At 35.4% G+C, this 7,511-nt stretch overlaps 1 long non-coding RNA gene across 1 annotated transcript; it reads left to right on the top strand.

Moving 5' to 3' along the window:
- The first annotated feature begins 274 nt into the window (after positions 1-274).
- LOC143988684 (uncharacterized) lies at positions 275-6,930 on the top strand. Its single transcript, XR_013276894.1, has 4 exons — positions 275-430; positions 2,710-2,736; positions 4,842-4,921; positions 6,496-6,930. It is a non-coding gene; the product is annotated as an uncharacterized LOC143988684 (long non-coding RNA).
- Positions 6,931-7,511: the final 581 nt, after the last annotated feature.

The raw sequence follows: 7,511 nt of genomic DNA, 5'->3' as shown, positions 1-7,511 counted from the left end.
TGACAGGAGTATGAACCATTCTTTGTTAGTTTCTGTACTAAAGCCTTTAGTCAGTTAAGTTTTGGTAGATGTTATAAATAAACAATGCATAGAAGGACATATTTAAAAGTATTAAAATCAGTCACACATCTTTATAATTATTTATAATCCTGCAAATCCCTCCAACTCATAGTCCTGGGAATTTGAGCGTAATGTCATACAGGTTTTGGGAGTCTCCTTTTCCACAATTCATAGTGACTGTCTTGTCATCAGGCCATATAAAAGCTTGAGGATTCCAGCAGACGGGACATCAAAGCTTTCAGAAATCCTCCTGACATTAACAGCTTTAGCTGTACGGTTATTCCATTAAAGATGGCATCTGAACGTCTCGTGTGCAAAGTTGGTCTTTGGGTGCTTGCAGCTTGCATGGTTCTGAGCCTACAGGGTGCAGGTGAGTGACAAATTTATACATATAATTTACTTTTTGAGTTGAGTTTTGAGGATATTTTATAACACAAAAAAATATATTACATATAAAGATAATAACTAGACATAATTGCAAAAAATACACTGTGGAAAAAAAAATATATAGAAGAGTATAAATATAAAAAATAATAATAGCATCATAAAATTATATATATATATATTTAACTTCAAACAAAGTTACAACCAATATAGCAGCTGCACAGTTTCAAGCATCACTGCTCTTCATCAATCTGCATGCATGTATATATGCATGTATATATATATATATATATATCAAAATATGAAAATATGTTTCTCAGTTTTAGCTTCACCAGGCTTTATAAATGTCCCCAAACAAATTATAAAACAATAGTGATTCCAACCTCTTACCACTCTATACAAATATATATATATATGTAAATATTAGCTTTACATACTTTATATACTTATATGTATATGTGAAACTAGTGGCTGAATCTTACTTGTAATACTAAAATGCTACCCTTGTAGGCAGCTAAAAAGACCACATCATGCTTGTTCTGTCAAGTGGCATTGGAGTCTGGATTATGCAGATGGGAGGTTAATTAGCCACAGCTCAAGGGACCCCATAGCAACCTCTGGAGTAACCTTGGTTATCAATGGTTGACTTGCACTATTTGAAAAATTATTGTATTTAACTATAAATATTGCTATTACAAGAATTTATATACTAAAATTTAATGCCAGTAACCCAACATCTTTATGTAGACCTGAACTAAAAGAAAATATTAAGGGGTTGATTTACTAAAACTGGAGAGTGCAAAATCTTGTGCAGCTCTGCACGATAGCCAATCAGCTTCTAACTTCAGCTTGTTCAATTAAGCTTTTACAAAAAAAAACTGATTGGTATCTCTAACTTTTTTTTTTTTTTTTTTTTTATTTAGTGTGGGTTTGGTTAGTGCTGTAGTGGTATGCACATTATATTGCACCATCATTGTCTGCTCCTGCCCTTATTACCCTCACATATCACTGTTTTCATTTAGTGGGCATGTTTGCCACTCTAGGTTAAGACTATTTGTTGTCCCTGGAGATTTGTATGAGTGTCATTTGCCCACACTAACCTGAGATACTACCTCAATTTTTTTTGACACCTCAGCTGGTGATCCTCAACTAAATCTATAAACATTTTAATAGGTAATGAAACTTTCAAATAACATTTATTTACCCTTTTTTGCCCCACCCCTCTAAGCTGAAATAGCTCACCAAAGTGGGCTATTCTATAGTTACTGTGTTCTTGCTGCCAATGCCGGCTGTAGTGTTTACATCCACTGTACAGGTTTCTCCATCCAATGTTCACGCATGGGCAGTAGAAGCCAAAGATTTTTATAATGCAGGGATAATTATGAGTCATTTGGAAGAACCAGCTGAAAACTAGAAATTGAAATACAGTGGAACCTTGGATTATGAGCATCATCTGTTCCAGGAGAATGCTTGTAATCCAAAGCACTCGCATATCAAAGTGAGTTTCCTCATAGAAGCCAATGGAAACAAACATAATTTGTTCCACATTGACTTCTATTGTATGCAGTACTGCATGTGGCCAGAGGTGGGGGGCGCCAGAGAAACTCAGAAATAATCGCTCGGATGCACTAGGAAACCCTAGCAAAGGCTCAGAAACACTCAGGAACTGAGAATTTCCGAGTGTTTCTGAGTATTTCTGAGTGCATCCGAGTGGCTTCTGAATGGCTACGAGTGTCATTGGTGCCCCTGCACCTCTGGCCAAATACAGTACTGCACACCGCAGAGGTTTGAATCATGCTCATTTTGCAAGAAAACACTTGCAAACCAGGATTTAAAGAAAATATTAGCTCGTATTGTGAAACGCTTGCTAACTGCGTTACTCACAATTCAAGGTAATACTGTACAGGAAGTTTATAGAGCTTATAGAGCCTTCTTTGTAAGTAGAATAAATATGAGATATGGTCCAGTTAAATTTTGATGATAATCAGCTTGTAGGAGACAGGAGATGTTTGGTGACTGGTTCTTTGGTGTTGCTTGATTTTTTTTACTACTGAGCCCTGCTTTTGGCAAAAGGAAGGGTGCAGGGTGTAGTAAACCAAATGAACCAATCAGAATCCAACCAACATTGTACTTATTGCTGTAAATTAATAAAAAGTGGAATTTATTAGAGAAAAATTAGTTACTGACCAGTCTGTCATCTTCCTGTAAATGTATGCCTATATTATTCTCTTCCTTTAATTCAAATCTTTTTTCTTATTCCCACAGAGGCTCAGACAAACTCTACTAACACTGGTAAGTATGTGAATCAATAAATAGTGTATTCTATGGTGCTGATGGAGTTTTTCATTAGGTTACTGCATGGTAATCATGTATTTTGGTGACTAAACACTGGTCATGGCTGCATTCAAGGAATGACCAAGTCAAAAAATTAATGCACTTTGTGGGCACATAATGAGAGAGAGAATCAATAAAAAAAGTATACATTTTATTACAACATAGTTAAAAACATATAAACAACATATAAACAACACCCTGTATGTACACAGTTACCAGTTACCCAATATTGAAGTTATAGAAAACTGGACCTAATACACAAAGATAAATTTAATACTGTATCAAGGTAAAATAAAAATGTTTGATCCAGTAATGCCTCCAAAAACGTGCTCGTCAATGCGCTTCACTAAAATATTAGCTTCCTCAGGACAGACACTGGGTAGGTTCTGGTAAACTTGTGGCTCAATGTGTGGGAGAACTTGACCAAACCAACGAAAAAATGAGATTGCATATGTGTGTCTAAAGTAGTGGGATACACATATATCATGTGGTTTATAGTAGATACCACTGGTATATATACTGTAGTCATGTATAGGTATTTGAGTATAAATCACACACAGCGGTAAGTGGTCACAAATTCCAACTTTAAGCTTGTTCAATACAATATCAATAGTATCAAGAGATGGTCCATGGATACCGGACCAAGTTATTAAATGGGAAAGAATACAGTCTCCTTAAGTATAGAGGCGAATGGAATAAAGTATCTGAATGTGTAAAAGCTGCGCTTATCACATAGGGGGAGACCTTTTGTTGAGGCTCAAGTTGGTATTTGCTGCATACATAGGGGAAAAATGTGCTCCTTTTGGTGCTACAGCCCTGCGGACGGCTTTCCTTGCTGTGTGTGGTCATGGCTGTAGTTCAGACTCTTAGGCTATGCTAACTCTGCTGTTTTTTTTTTTAAATCCTGACAATCTTTTCCTAAAAATGTTAAATTTACAAACTTGTATATTGCTTACGTATGCCTTAGGTTTAAAATTCTTAGTTTTTTTCTGCATGAGTTGAGCAACTGATAAAAGCTTAGACACAGGAATGTTTTCCTGGAAACTCCATGAGACTTTTTTGTTAGCAACTTTCTTGACTTCAACCACATCATTTGAACTTGAGAGCTTATATTACCATATTACTATTGCATTACTTCTGTATTACGGTATTACAGCATTGCACATTCATAATTCCTATGCTCTATATAAGTTTGGGATGTAGTTGAAGGTAGAAATTAGCATCCAGTAATTGAGTTACTACAGTCAGGGCCTGTCAGCAGCTTATGGGTTTGTGTTGATGACATCATTGTGAGACACTTCTGAGATCATTCAGAATTATTTGATGGATATAGTTGACTTGCAATTGACCCTCTTCTGACCTGCATTTGACCTGCTTCAAGCTAATTTTGCATTCCTATAGCCTTGTACAGAAATATCTGTTTAAAGCATACAAAAGCCTGCCAGCAAAGGCCCCTAGTCTGCTTAAAGTGGAAGTAAACACCCCTATCGTTTTCAGCCAAGGAAGCTGCCATCTTTGCCTCTGTTTAATCTTCAACTGCTATGGTGTTGCACATGTGATTCGTTATGACACCAGCCATTGGATGGTTTAATAGTTTGGCTGAGAGCACAGCCAATGTGCAGTTAGCATTCCTGGCATGCCTTTTTTTTTAACTGTTTAAATCGATGGGTTTACTTCCACTTTAATAGTTAAATAACTCTGGGGATAAGAAATAGTGCAATCCTGAAAAGCCAACCATAGGTTACATATATAATGGCCAACGATGTCGTCCCCCATGCACATACATAATTGCATATATACAAAGAAAATACGATTTTTAACACATAAATACACATTGATACAATTATTTATATCAAACCCATCTTCTTTTAGTGTTTTAAGAAAAGGTGTTCCCTTTAATAAGGTTTATGAATCAACCAAATCAATGTGTTCTTTATAAATACATACAAAGTGGAAACACAGTAACTTTTGGGTTTACTTTAACTGCATATTATTTCATAATAAGTCAACTTTTTTACCGCTATCTCTGGTATGTGAGTTAACATGATCTCTTCTTTCCACAGGAGTGCCTGGATGGGGTATAGCTTTGTTGGTGTTAACATCTCTGATCCTGGCCTCAATGCTGTGCAGTCTGTGCTGTCTGGTGAGTCTACAATCATGAAGAACTACTTGTTGGTCTAACCATAAAATAACAGCTATAATCAAGTTATTATCTTCTCAAATACATTCATGGTGGATGCATGTTTTGAATTTTAATGTAATAAATTTTCAACTGTAAGTTTATAATAAAGTTACAGTTTTACATGCAAAGCCAACATATATATATAACTTTTGCTAGACAACTAAATACACAGTGGCAATGCATATATGTGAACTGTGCTTCCTGCCAATGGGCTTTTAAATCTTTCCAGCTTTTATTTGAAACTGATGCCCTTGGTAGATGTTACAATCAGGTCCTGATGTCCCTCTCTGAGGACTGCAAAGCCATTTTGCAATGCAGTACGTAATATTCAAGTCCAAATACAAGTTTATCCCTACAATAGATTTTTTTCAAAGCCAGCATTTTACATATTACCATTTGAAAATTTTAATGATGATACTGTAGATATGGACTCAATGACCACTGTGTAGTTGGATGTGATTGGAGTGTTATTAGCAGTTATTAGTTAGCACAACATCTGTTAGCAGCTATTTTAAGTAGCATCAAGCAATCTTTTATTAGAATAAACTTGTATTTGGACTTGCATAGTATGGTGTGGAGCTTTATTTTTCAATTCACCTTTTCTTATCACATCCCAAAGTAATCGTAGAAGCCCTTTGGTGAGTATATATATATATATATATATATATATATATATATATATATATATTCTCTACATTTACAATATGACTGTATTATTGGATGACATCAATAAAGTAAAAATAACATATAAAAGAAATTATAGGGTTCCATTGTCTCATATCCATTTTCTCAAGAAGTTTGTGGTTTAACACAAAAGAACAGCAGTACAAGGATAACATTGTCCCTGTGTTCGCTCAAGTTTACCTCAATTAATGGGGGTGATATACCAAGGGAGAAGACACGGTTCACCAAGCAAAGAGAATGTCCTCTGAGCATAGTCATAGGGTAAAGTTGTGTTCAATTAAACAATCATATGGCAGTATATGGTGATATCGCTCACACATGACTGGGAATTTAAAGTGAATACATTTTTGCCTTATCTACTAACATTTACTTTTCAAAGTAACAATAAGTTTGATAAGGGGTGAGCCTCTACTTCTAATCTCTGTACAATTTACTTACTTTATATCAAACTACATTCATTCACTTTATATTCAAGACATACTGTAGCTGTTGTCAAGATATTACAAATAGTAACATAACAGAACACCTTTATATCAAGGACACTATGCAAAGTAGCAAAGCTCCTATTGGCTCCTAGTGCTCTTCCTACCCCTCCAAATCAGAGTGCTGCTGGACAGGGAAGCTAATATCAAGATAGATTTGGGTACTTATATTAATTCTACCTAACAAATAGGTTTATTGATTTTTTTAACTGAACAAATAATAACTAGATAAAATGCCGCAGTCTCATATCTTCTTTGAAGACAGCTTCAATATTTTTCTAAGAAACAATAAGAATAATAATATCAATCTCGTTTACCTCATCATTATGTGTATAGTGACTTTTCACAATTTATTTCCCTTCCTTGCAGCCTTTGCTATGTAAGAGCGGTGGAGACAGTCATTGTGGATTTTCTCTGAGCAAATAGTAGAAGAAAGGATGGCAAGGACAACATTCTGCTCTGTTTCATCTTGGTTTTGTTACACACAAATCTTCGTGTTTACATTTGTCCTAAGTCTTTGCTTGTCTTGTTCTGGATACTCCACCTGTGAATTCAGAAGGTCTTTACCGCACAGTCTGTGAAGAATTCCATTTTCATTTGAATCTACCTCCATATGTGGAATCCATCTTCCTTTCTCTAGAATTAATTTCTACTCAAAAAGTTATTTTTTACTTCATTAAAATATAATTCCTGGCATGTGTACCATTGAATTGAAGGTGAATGCTATGGATTTTGTATTTTATTATCTGCTGGAATGTGTAAATATAAATAATCTTTAAATTAAAAAAAATGTTTCAGATCTGATTCCATAGTCTGTGTTACTATTGAGTTTCTTTCTTAAATGGTACCTTTCAATTATATTGATGTTTTCCCTCTATAAATTCCAAATTTGTATAACCTGGAGCCCCTTCCCTTTCAGTCAATGGTTTTAAATCTGAGCCTCAGTGGTCAGTACATGCTCTCACATTGGAGTGTGTAATGTAAAGTTAGGGCTCAACAGTAGAACAAGGTGGAGTGGAGATAACCTTCAAATCAAGGAGAAGACATGGTTCTCTGTATGTAATGTATAGAGTATAATTCTAATTCCTTGGCAACTGTGAAAAAATAGTCATGTCCACTACTAACCCATGGTGGAGGTAATTACCCTTGTTCCTACTTTATCTCAAATATGGCTCATAGAGAGTAATCTGACAGTATGCACTTTTACTACAGAGCTCCAAAACTCACAGGTGGGTCATGCATACATAGTAGTAGAGGGGAGTACAAGCCCATACAGGATGACAAATAATTCTGTTTTAGTGTCTATACATGGGGCTAAAGTCCTCTCACTTCCGTGCGTGCTTATGTTAAACCTTCCTACTATTGTTACACAGGTACAGCAGAGG

The sequence above is a fragment of the Lithobates pipiens genome, unplaced genomic scaffold (genome assembly GCF_037356315.1).
Source record: "Lithobates pipiens isolate NorthernLeopardFrog02 unplaced genomic scaffold, aLitPip1_a1.2 Scaffold_1, whole genome shotgun sequence".
Lineage (NCBI taxonomy): Eukaryota > Metazoa > Chordata > Amphibia > Anura > Ranidae > Lithobates > Lithobates pipiens.
The sequence above is the reverse complement of the archived record's forward strand: the minus strand, read 5'-3'. Positions and strand labels throughout refer to the sequence as shown.